General features: G+C 41.6%; 1 long non-coding RNA gene across 1 annotated transcript in view; it reads left to right on the top strand.

Moving 5' to 3' along the window:
- The first annotated feature begins 468 nt into the window (after positions 1–468).
- The window catches only part of LOC311606256, a 58,276-nt gene continuing 46,160 nt past the window's right edge, over positions 469–12,584 (top strand). The window contains exon 1 of the long non-coding RNA XR_014782274.1: positions 469–856. This is a non-coding gene — a long non-coding RNA (uncharacterized lncRNA). The remainder of the gene's footprint in view (positions 857–12,584) is intronic.

Below are 12,584 nucleotides of genomic sequence, written 5' to 3'. Positions count from 1 at the left end.
ATAGTGTTCACAGACCTATATTTTATCCTTGATAAACTAGCAATTATATGATTAAAGCATTTTTTAGAAACCCACATTAAGTATATGATACTCTAGAAATCAGTCCATCATGTAATTACACAGTCAGAAGAGAAATAATTTACATGACTAAAAACCAGCTGAAACAGTATCTGTGACCAGTATGTGACTTTTTAAGTGGATAAAGAATTAAGAAATATCAAATGGTTCTATATGTAATGTACTTTTAATGTTAGGGCTATAACTTCTGTATTTTTTTAAATTAGGTTTCAATTTTTTTCTGTCATTAGTAACAGGAAGCTATATCAAACTCTGCTGGAAACATGCTAGATACATTAGGACAAAACACATAAATCTGATGATTTCTCCGACAAAAAAAAAAAAAAGCCAAGCACTTACAAAGAGCAGACGATGCCTGGGTGTTTAAGCGTCTATGACACACAGCATCTTTGTAGTGAGTTTCCTTCATTCTAAGCAGATCTGAGGGCTAGAACTTAATGGTTTTCCTAAAAGTAAAATGATAGATCAGAACACCAACACTATGGTCAGTAGGGGGAGACTTAAATACATCCCTGCACATCATTTTATGTTTGTATTAGAAAACAGAATGTCCAATCAGGAAATAGTTTGAGGATCCATCTTCAAGACCAAAATACACTATCATATTCACTTCATTTGTTTGTTCAACTCTTTAAAGCCAGTTAACCTGCTTTCCACACTGTTCTTTGAGGAATCGGCTAGAAGAATTCAGAAGTCTGATCTTAGAATTCATCCTTAAAGGGAATAACTCCACCAAGTGCCATGGACCAGTATGATCTGAAAAGGAAGCTTAGCCTAAGTAAGAACCGTGTGCCCCTCCATGCATGTTATGCTATCATGTGTGGGTTTTTGAAGCGTGAAATATCTATAGACTCAGACTGGGTTGCAGTTATAAAACCTACATCTCTTTAAACAGGGACCACAGCAAAGCCTCCGTGCAAAAGGACACTTCCTGTTCTTTCAGAGGATCCAAGTTTGATTCCCAGCACCCCAGTCAGGCCACTCATAACCACCTGTCACTGCAGTTACAGAGAATCAGATGTCATTTCCTGGCTTCTGCAGGGCTCACCCACACCTGTGCATACACCCACACAAACATGAACAGTTTTTATGTTTTAAGAACACACTGGAAACCTATAAGAAGGGTCACTCTTTGCCCAGGATTGGGAAGGATGTCTATGAATTAGACCCTGGGCTAGGGAAGTGAAAGAGACTTTTACAGAGATCCCTATGCTTTCCGGTTGTTGTGCCATTCACATACTATGATACTCAGATACTACGTCATCTTTAAAACATTCAAGAAGAGCATGATATTGAGTAAATGTCCTTAGCCCTGAAGATCTTTAAGAATGAAAGTTACACCCAGGTTCAAACCTCTAGTACCCACCAAACAATGAGAAGAGCGGAAGCTAGTAGACTTGCATGCCTCTTGTGACAGGATTATTCTGTTACTACCATGATCCCTCCAACGTCACCGGCATCTATGCTAAAGCAAAACACACTTTATATTACAGTGACTGGAACACAACAGAACCAAGGCAGCACAGGACCCTCAGGTAGCCATGCCCGGTGATAGTAAGAATAACAGTAACTACATCCCACTCCTTCTGAGAGATGCAGAAAGAAAGCCAGTCATCATACATTCAAAGTCAACCTTAGCCTTAGTAATGACCCCTGAGACAGACGTCTTCAAAAGTCCCACCATTCAATCACTACAAGGAGCTGAGAATGAAATAAAAGGAACATAGAGTACACTCACTCATACCATAACAACCAAGCCGACATGAATAAAGGGACTTGTCATCATCTAATTCTTATTTTGACTGAAGAATCATCAGTTTGTCATTGAGAAAACAATACAGAAACTGGTGATCTGTCAACCCTTATATAAAGAATTGATGGGAAGGGGATGCTCTGAGACGCTTGACAAGCTCACAGACTATCATCCCACATAGAACAGCAGCAAGTGGCAGGTAGGCAGGGACATCATATACTTCCGCATCAATTAAGAAAGGCCTGCTAGGTGTGGTGGCTCATGCCTTTAATGCCAGCACTCAGGAGGCAGAGGCAGGTGGATCCCTGTGAGTTCGAGGCCAGCCTGGTCTACGATGAGAGTCCAGGACAGCCAAGGCTACACAGAGAAACCCTGTCTCAAAAAACAAGAGAGAGAGAGAGAGAGACAGAGAGAGAGAGAGAGAGAGAGAGAGAGAGAGAGAGAGAGAGGGAGGGAGGGAGGGAGGGAGGGAGAGAGGGAGGGAGGGGGGGAGGGAGGGAGGGAGAGAGGCCTACTTGAAGGTGAGCAGGGTACCATTTCAGGTCTTGTGGGCTTGAGTCACTGTTATACACCAGAGAGTTGGGTTTCTCCTCACCCAAACAGTAAAGGCTTCTATGGCTGTGCTGCAAATTCCACACCAGAGGTAAGGCAAATTCTACACTAAGGAAGGAGTCCAAACAAATATGTTTGTAAGCTTTTGTATGGAAGGGTGTTATTATTTGCTTCTTTATTTTTGTCCTTAATAAAAAAATTTAAAGGTCAAGAATGTTAAAAGAAAGAACTACAGCATTCTGAAAGATAATACATAGATGTTTATCACAACGTTAGAGCATCCATCTTAGAATGTATTAACATGATCTCCCAGAATTTTGATCTCAGTCAGTTGACTTCCAAGAAGACCTGGGCTGATATCAGCAGTTTACATTTGGAATAACTGAATGAAAAGCACTGATTTCTTTAGGTTACTTTATCCAGCTATATATTTCCCTTCCTTCTAAACATGATGGAGACAATATGTTTGCCTATCAATAAAACACACTATGAGAAAAAGCGAAGACCTGACAGGAACTACAAAGCACTCTGTACCTTTGCCTATTCAAGTGGGGGAACAAGGGAATCTTCTCTGATTTGATTTTCCTCACATGTTGGTTATGCAGGACAAATTTCAACACACATCAGCACTGGGGCCTTCCTTCAAAGTGAAGATTGGTGGCCTCAAAAGTCACTTATTTCCTATGTAACAAAACTCCATTTCTTCCATACTGTATATCACAATGATGCAACTTTAATTGTTTTACCATCTATATAAGCATTGTGCATTTATTGTTACTCCCAATAGCTAACTTAAGAACACCACAGCATTAAACTCCATTTGAGATCATTTTTACCAGATATTTGTATTAAAGTGATCTGAATAAAATGTTCATTGCCAGCCTTAAAATAATGAAGAGTGCTCATGTGAAAATATAAAATAGACATACATAAGTATGTGTGTATCTTGATGGATAAATTTTTTAAACATCATTAGTTTTCTCTCTATTTTTTGAGATTTTTAATGTATACAAACTAACTCTGAAACCTCAAATAATTTGTCTAACCTGTCTCTCAGTCTACTTGCTATAAAGAGGGATGGACCAAGTAGAACAGGATGGAACCTCTTAGAACAGATAGAAATGACCAATAGGTTATCACAGGCTTAGTGTTAGTGCATTGCTTACTGCAAGCCACTTCAGATAAGCTGTCCAATTCCCTAACTTATTCTTAAAGTCTGAAAAATTCAGAGTGCATCCCAGATTCTTTCATAAGCCTTAATTTGCCTTGTCTAAAGATATGAACTTTGAGCGACCCCTTTGTTCACATTCACTTTGGTCACCAAAACATCTGATCCATGCTAACCAGCCTCAGAACCATTTATAATAATAATAATAATAATAATAATAATAATAATAATAATAATAATAATAATCTTATTCCAAATTCTCCCCATGTGACCTCATTGCTTCAGACATTTTAAGAAGAAAAAATGGTAATTCTTACAATCTCTTTTATATACTAAACATTACTTTGGGCTGTAGAGTAAAAGGTATAATCTTTGCCTATCCATGGGAAAGAAAGATAAAGCTTAACCAATGTTATTACAGAAAAAAATTTAAATATAGCTGTAAGGAATAATCTCAATGAGGAAAAAGAAAAAAAAACACAAGCTGTGGGTCTGTAACTTTAAGGGGGAAAATCTAATAATAATGCTGAGGGGAAGTCTAAGGGAGGGATCAGTGCCCTGAATAAACTAGTAGAAACTGTAAGGTACCATATTGTGTACACAGAAAGGGAGGTAGGGGGGAACATGGAGCCTTGATGGGGATGAAGGCCAGAGAGTGAGACTGATGCCCCAGCAGGGGATCAGGACATGAGTGGCAGGAGGCTGGGAGAGCAAGCCAAGCTCCCAGCCAAGTAGGAGAGACTGGCAAAGTATAAGCATGGCCACCTGGTGAATCTTGAGAAAGGAAGGGTCATATGATAGCCTCTGCCTGGGAAAACAGTTTGAAGGGGTTATGGCCTTTTGAGTGAAAATGGGCCCCTAGGCTCACCTGGACTGGCACCATTAGGAGGTGTGGCCTTGCTGGAGCAGGTGCCGCCTTGTTGGAGGACATCTATCTCTGTCACTCCCTAGTGTCTGAAGTGTAGAACTCTGAGCTACCTCACCTGCATGTCCGCCTGCATGCTGCCATAGCAATACTGGACTAAACCCCTGAAACTGTAAGCCAGCCCCAATTAAACGTTTTTCTTTGTAAGACTTGCCATGGTCATGACGTCTCTTCACAGCAATGGAAGCCATTGAAGACAGGGGATCAGAGAGATTGCTCACAAGCCCATTAGGAGGCTGCCTGACTTCCACGGGGCAAGGACTGGATCAATGAGCAGGGCTGCTGAGCCAGAGGTTTTACAGTTGCTGGAGAAACAGCTCGGAGCTCATAAAATGCACCTCTCCCCCTGTTGTTGCCCAGCACATCATTCACATAAAGGCATTTTCCTTTTGGAATATTCTAAAGATTCCCAGCAAAGGTTAATGGTGGGTAAAATAGTGGATTCCACACATACTTAAGTTCATGGGGAAACAGTCAAAATGGCAATTCCTGAAATAATTCGTATTATTTCTCCCTCCAGGTCAAACTCTTTGTTTGGTATTGATTTAAGACAACATTAGAAATTCTTCCATTGAAACATTTTCCCCACTTCAGATGGGATGAATGTAGATGGCCAATTCACTATGAATGTAACATGCATAGAACTCATTATTCTCATGATTGTCACATGGTTCTCCCTGCTGTATGTAGTTTGTTTTATACATGTGTAATAAAATAAAAGTATTTTTAAAAAAGAAGAAAAAAAAGAAACACTCTTCCCCCCTAGGAAAATGGTACAGGTAAACACCATTTATAAGAAATTAGATTTAAAAGTGGAAAAACTGCCGGGGAATCGTGGTGAACACCTTTAATCCCAGCACTTGGGAGGCAGAGGCAGGCAGATTGCTGTGAGTTCCAGGCCAGCCTGGTCTACAAAGTGAGTTCAGGATAGTCAAGGCTACACAGATAAACCCTGTCTCAAAAAACAAACAAACAGAAGTGGCAAAGGTATGTTACTCAAGCTAAAAAAAAAGAAAGAAAGAAAGAAAGAAAGAAAGAAAGAAAGAAAATACATGCATGAACGTCAGAGGGTCATAGAAAACACATCCAATAATAATTCTAACATCACCCAAGTCCTTGCCTTTAGAATCTGCTGGACTGAGCCACTGTCTTGGGGATATGGCTCCCATGCTTAGACCACTAAGCAACTGTGGGTTTCTGTCTTAGGGCCAAGGCACCGCCTCATAACATCACAGCATCTGAGCCAATGCATATGTGTGCACATACAGGCCCAGATACCAACAACCCTGGGATAGGCTGAGTCCATACATCTTACAGAACTATGCATACAAGCAAAAGGAACCCCTCCCTGCCACAAACAGGCACACAAGACATCCGTTAGCATTTTTCTAAGATTGATCTTTCCTAAAAGAAAAAAATAATTAAAGCACTGGCATCCCGACTCTCCCTGAGTAAAAGTGAGACATTAATTTCAATCGTGCACATTGAGAAGTTATTGCCCGGCAGGGATCTCCAATTACATAATGCAGAGCCAGAGCTCTGCCGTGTCACTTGGCTGCCAGTATCCATGGGTGAGCTGGGTAACACTCCTCTGTCATGTAGCTCATGTGAGAAGAGAATTCTGCTGTTCCAAGAAATGGCACTCGTCTTGGAGACCGTCCCAGTTACACAAAAGAGCATAATTTCCCCATTATCCCCGGGCATACTGTCTGAAATGATAGTGTGTGATAGCTTTACATGTAAATTATAGCTGCAATGCTACCAACAAAGGGCACACCAACTGCTCTTGGGTGGTGGCAGCAGAGAGGAACAAAATCAATTTGTTCTTTAATTTTTATGAAATGATAGCTAAGCTCTCCTATGATAATCAACAGACACTTGAGGGTTAGATGGTAGATAAGGTAATTGCATGGTGATTATCTCTAGAGCAGGGAGAGAGCTAAAAAGATGTGTAGAAATGATGCAGGCTCAGTAACTACCTTGTCACAGACTATTCCATTATTTGGATTTTTAAGGACTTTACAGTTTGAACCTATCATTTATCTGTTTTTCCTCAAGGACTATATATACCATTTGCAAATAGTATACATACACCCCACATAGCTGCATACTGTCATGCTCGCAAAAGAGAGAGAAAGTATAAGGTACATGTATTTCCCTATCTGGTGGCAAATCTCCATATGTAATATGAACTGTGTGGCCAACTCAGGGTTAAGCTGCAAGAAAATATCATGAGCTTTTCTCCTAAAAGTTCACAAGTCTTTTGATAAGAGTCAAAAACATGCCTTTTCCACACTGATTGTCATTATCATTGGAAAGATTTCTCCAAAGTTGATTAAGTTCAACTATATTTTAAACCGAAGAAAACGGAAACTAGAAAACAAAGGCAGAATGGTTGTAATTTCTCAAGCATTTACTTTATTCAGGTGTTACTCCCACCCAACCCTTATTGAGAATGTAGTCAAATTACCTTTATTATAAGCAAGAAAACTGGGCCTCCTGGAACAAGTCCTACGTTTAAAGAGATTCATTCTTCTTGCCTCCTTCCCGACCTCACAGTGTAGTAAGTGTTCATAAGGCAGTGACAGGACAGTTCAGACTGATTCAGAGTACTGTGATGGGGGAGCCCAGGGAGCCCACACCAGGTTAGGGGATGGAGTGTGTGTGCAGGGAGCGGGGTTGATTGCCAGTCTAGAACATACTTTTAGTCTAAGGGAGATTGTAAGTATATCTGGAACTCTAGCCAGAAAATTTTACCTACACCAGCTCTCCAGCCCAGAGTCTACAGACAACTTCTGAGTTATAGTTTTGCCATTTAGGCTTTTCTACTTTACCGCAGGGCTAGCGTGACACACGCTTAGTAGAACTTAGCCTTCAGATTTTGAAAGTGGATCTCTTCAGATGGTGTGATATGCTATTCCAGCCCAGTGTTGGGCAATAGATGCGCTGAGCTGCACCTCCAAGCAAAACTTGAGTTCACGAGGATAATAACTCTACAGAGTCCTGAGCCAGTCAGCAAGAGTGCTCAGTCATTCCGTTGTATCAGATAACCATCCAGTCTAAGACATTTTTCAGCTTACAGTGGTTTTATGAGGCTATTGCTCCGTTCTAAATTGGTAACTGATAGTATTTCTTAGACTAAAATCAAGTTAATCCTCTAAATGTGTCAGATCACCACTTTTATGCTTAAAACTTTCTAGCACAGCTGTGTTGGCTAGTTTTATGTCATGTCAACTTGACACAAGGTAGAATCACTTTGGGCAAAGGAGCCTCAGTTGAGAAGATGTCTCCACCAGGCTGACCTGTGAGAAAGTCTTTGGTGCTTGATTAATGGTTAATATGGGAGGGCACAGCTCACCGTGGGTAGTGCCAGCCCTGGCCTGGTGGTCCTGGGTGCTACAATCAAACAAGCTGAACAAGCCACGATGATCAAGCCAGAAAGCAGCACTCCTGCACGGCCTCTGCATCAGCTCCTGCCTCCAGATTCCTGCCCTGCTTGAGTTTTTGCCTTGACTCCCTTCCGGGATGAACTGTACTATGGAACTGTACACTGAAATAAACTCCTTCATCCCTGAGCTGAGTTGGTCATGGTGTTTTTTTTTTTTTAATAGCCACAGAAACCTGAGACAGCAACCTAGGTCAAAGAGTGAAAGCCCGAGCATGTACAGCACCACATGAAGCCTGCACAATGCCATACTTGTCTGTTGCCTTCCTACTATCTCCCCATCACGAGATGAACAGCCTGCATCTGTAACTGCAGGAACCGTCACGGGAAAGCAGTCTACAAAGGGAACACACGCAGAAACCCCGAACCCTATGAGCAGCCGAGAAGGAAAGGAGGAAACCAAACTACCTGGTATATTGTGCAGTAGTTGCCTCACAGCTCAAGTTCTCGGTAAGGATCACCTTATTCAAGATGGCTGGTTAGAGCTGCCGTGGGCGGAGGTAATCAGGAGTAGTCTCTTGTTACCTCAGTATGGATAGAGGAACCCAGCCTACTGGAAGGAAGGAAGTGGCAGACTGTAACCTTTCACAAGCACAGAATTCCAGACACCAACCCTGGACTAACATTTTTGAGTGTAATCATTTTGGAAGAGTTCATCTATATCTGAATAAGACGGTGACGGTGTAACAGAATACAGAGAATCGACAAAAAGGGCTCTTATTAATCCAATAGTCGTACTTTGATCAATTCTAAACATTACTTAAGGACTGAATAATGTTGGTTACTAAATATTTGGCAAATTCTAGAGTCTTGACACTTTTATATATGGAGACAGCACTTTCTCTTTTTAAATATTTATTTCCAAACATTTCTAGGATGCAGAATGATAATTTAATACATGTGTAATGATCGACCCAAGTGCCTTGGGAGCCCATTAGCCAACCTCCCGCTATCCCGCCTCCCCCTTCCCGCCCTTCCCGGCTTCTATTAATCACTACTAAACACTTTGAATGAATTTTTAAACATCCACATAGGAGAGAATCTGTAGCTGTCTTTCTGTGTCTGATTTGTTTAATTTACCATAATGTGTGCTGGCTCCACTCAGTTTGCTGCAAATGACAGTATGACGTCACATTGCTACTCTTCTATCACTTCTCATCTTCCTCCTCCTCCTCCTCTTCCTCCTCCTCTTTTTTCTTTGTTTTTTTTTCCATTTGAGACAGGGCCTTACCTATGTCATCTACACTGGGTGCAGAATGTCCATCTCCCTGCACCTGCCTCCTGGGTTATAGATATGCACTGTTATGTAATTTGTTAATGGTCACTAACTATTTCACTGTGTTGGGTTTTTTCTTCTTTCTTTTCATGCTGTACATTCATACAGGTAGATTCCGCATCTTAATTAGCCAGTCAATAGCACAGCAATAGGCATAAGCACGCAGGTGCTCCTCTAACATGTTGATGTCACTTCCATTGGCTATGTACCCAGGAAGAGGAGCAGGATCACGTGATGGCGGAGTGGTCAAAGTAGCCTGACATTGTTCTCTAAGGTGGGTGTTCTGTCTCGTATGTCCCACTAGCAGGTGTGTAAGACTTCTCTCGATCTACAGTGTGGCCAGCATTTGCTATTTTTAATCACTTTAATAACAATGCTTTAAAATACTATCTAATCATGGTTTTGGTTTTAATTTTCTTAAAATGTCTAATTAATAGTCTTTCCCCATATTAAATTGTATTATTTAGGAGTTTGTAATTGGCTTTTTAAAAGCTATGGACATTTGGGATATTAGCTGCCTAAAATGCTTGTGAAGTTTTTCCATTGTGAAAATTGTCTTTTTGCTGTTTCTTTCACTGAATCAACGCACTCCCGTTTGATTTGTGTTTCCTACCCTTTGGGGTCTTAGAAAACTCTGATTCCTATAATGGTACCTGGAATTACTCTACATTCTTTATCTTACCAGTTTCATAGTTTAAAGTCTCGGTTTTGGATATATGTATTTATTTTGAGTTGATTTTTACAAGGTGAGAGATGGGAGTAAAGCATTAACCATCTGCTGGTGTGTATGGATAACAAGTTCACCCAGCACCACCTACTAAGGAAGCTACGTCCTCATGCTCTGCCTGTCTTTCCAGTATGTTGTCTGTCATCTTTGGCAAAAATAACTCATTAGTAAATGTGCAGGGCTATTTCTGGACATTCTATCTTGTCACAGTGGTATGTGTCTGTTTTTAATGCCCGTACCATTAAGTTTTGATAGCTTTGCCTTTGTAGTCTATTTTGAAAGGTCATCAAAAGTAAAAGTCAAAAAGGCCAAGTTTTCTCCAGAGTAATACTTCTTAAAACAAAGATTTCTCTGCAATAATGGAGATTTGGTATTTATAAGGAAGTAACAATGAGCTGGGCGTGGTGGCTCACGCCTGTAATCCCAGCACTTGGGAGGCAGAGGCAGGCAGGTCTTTCTGAGTTTGAGACTAGCCTGGTCTATAAAGTGAGTTCAGGACAGCAAGTGCTACACAGAGAAACCCTGTATTGAAAAACAATTTTTTAAAAAAAGGAAAAATTAAGAATGAAAGTTTTCTACCCCCTAGAAAATCACAACAAATGTGATGTTATTTTCATTTTTATACATTTTAAGTCTCTGTCTCTGTCTGTCTCTGTCTGTCGGTCTGTTTGTCTGACTTCCCCCCTTCTCTCTCTCTCTCTCTCTGTATATGTGTGTGTGTGTGTGTGTGTGTGTGTGTGTGTGTGTTGTGAGCAATAAATATACAGGCCAACATACAACATTTTAGAAGAGCTATAAGATTATAAAACAAAGCTGCAAGGTGATCCGTTTCCATGACCTTACTAAGCAGGCAGTACGAGAGTAAGTAACACGAAAGGTTTAGCAACATGGGATGGCTGAGGGGGTGGTGGCGGATTCTTCTTATTTAGGCCAGAATTTAGAGGAGAATAGAGGCTGGGCTGTAGCAGGAACTCAAGGGAGAACATTTTATGTGGTAACAAGATTTTAATGCTGGAAAGATTTTGCACTTCCTCTTTGAAAATAGCGATGTCATGGTAAAAGGTGCCTAATAAAAAAACACATGTACTGCCCAAATAGGAGTGGTCAGCTCTTTCATATCTTGTAAGACCTTGTAAGGAGTTCAGGCTTTTACTTATTTGAAACAAGAACTATTTTTAAAGGCTTTCAGGAAGGTATGATTTAACTTACTTTACACACTTAGGGGTACACTGATGCTCAGCATGATGGGTGGCCATGGGCTTTACACACTTAGGGGCACATTGATACTCAGTATGATGGGTGGCTATGGTTTTTACACACTTAGGGGTACACTGATGTTCAGCATGATGGGTGGCCGTGGGCTTTACACACTTAGGGGCACACTGATGCTCAGTATGATGGGTGGCTATGGGCTTTACACACTTAGGGGCACACTGATGCTCAGTATGATGGGTGGCTATGAGCTTTACACAGTTAGGGGCACATTGATGCTCAGTATGATGGGTGGCCATGGGCTTTACACACTTAGGGGCACACTGATGCTCAGTATGACGGGTGGCCATGGGCTTTACACACTTAGGGGCACACTGATGCTCAGTATGATGGGTGGCTATGAGCTTTACACATTTAGGGGCACACTGATGCTCAGTATGACAGGAGGCCATGGGCTTTACACACTTAGGGGCACACTGATGCTCAGTATGATGGATGGCTATGGGCTTTACACACTTAGGGGCACACTGATGCTCAGTATGATGGGTGGCTATGGGCTTTACACACTTAGGGGCACACTGATGCTCAGTATGACGGGTAGCTATGGGCTTTACACACTTAGGGGCACACTGATGCTCAGTATGACAGGTGGTCATGGGCTTTACACATTTAGGGGCACACTGATGCTCAGTATGATGGGTGGCAATGGGCTTTACACACTTAGGGGCACACTGATGCTCAGTATGACGGGTGGCCATGGGCTTTACACACTTAGGGGCACACTGATGCTCAGTATGATGGGTGGCTATGGGCTTTACACACTTAGGGGCACACTGATGCTCAGTATGACAGGTGGCCATGGGCTTTACACACTTAGGGGCACACTGATGCTCAGTATGACGGGTGGCCATGGGCTTTACACACTTAGGGGCACACTGATGCTCAGTATGATGGGTGGCTATGGGCTTTACACACTTAGGGGCACACTGATGCTCAGTATGATGGGTGGCCATGGGCTTTACACACTTAGGGGCACACTGATGCTCAGTATAATGGGTGGCTATGGTAGGGTAGAGACAAAAGCAAAGAGGGAAAAGAGCAGATTGTTGTAATAATTTCAGTGGATGAGGACTGTTCTCTTCATTGACTAGGGTCACAGAAAAGAGAAGAGGCCAATGAAATGGACTGAAGGTATCACTTGTCATTTAGAGAATTTCATTTAGCTTTTAGGTCATGATGGAGAAGGGAGAACTTCAAAATGTCAAATTTAAGCAAGTATGTGGTTGGTGATGCCATACCCTAAAAGGGTGAAGAAGAAGAGCCGTTTTCAGAGGGGAAGTCAGAGTCCTTCGGATGTGTAACTTGGAGGGTGACTATGAGTCACCAGAGACTTCATGAGACTAATGAGAGAAAATTAATTCACAACCCACAAAAGAGGCTCCAGAGGG

Source organism: Acomys minous, assembly GCF_964271855.1.
Source record: "Acomys minous genome assembly, chromosome: 10".
Classification (NCBI taxonomy): domain Eukaryota; kingdom Metazoa; phylum Chordata; class Mammalia; order Rodentia; family Muridae; genus Acomys; species Acomys minous.
This window is presented reverse-complemented; position numbering and strand designations above follow the sequence as displayed.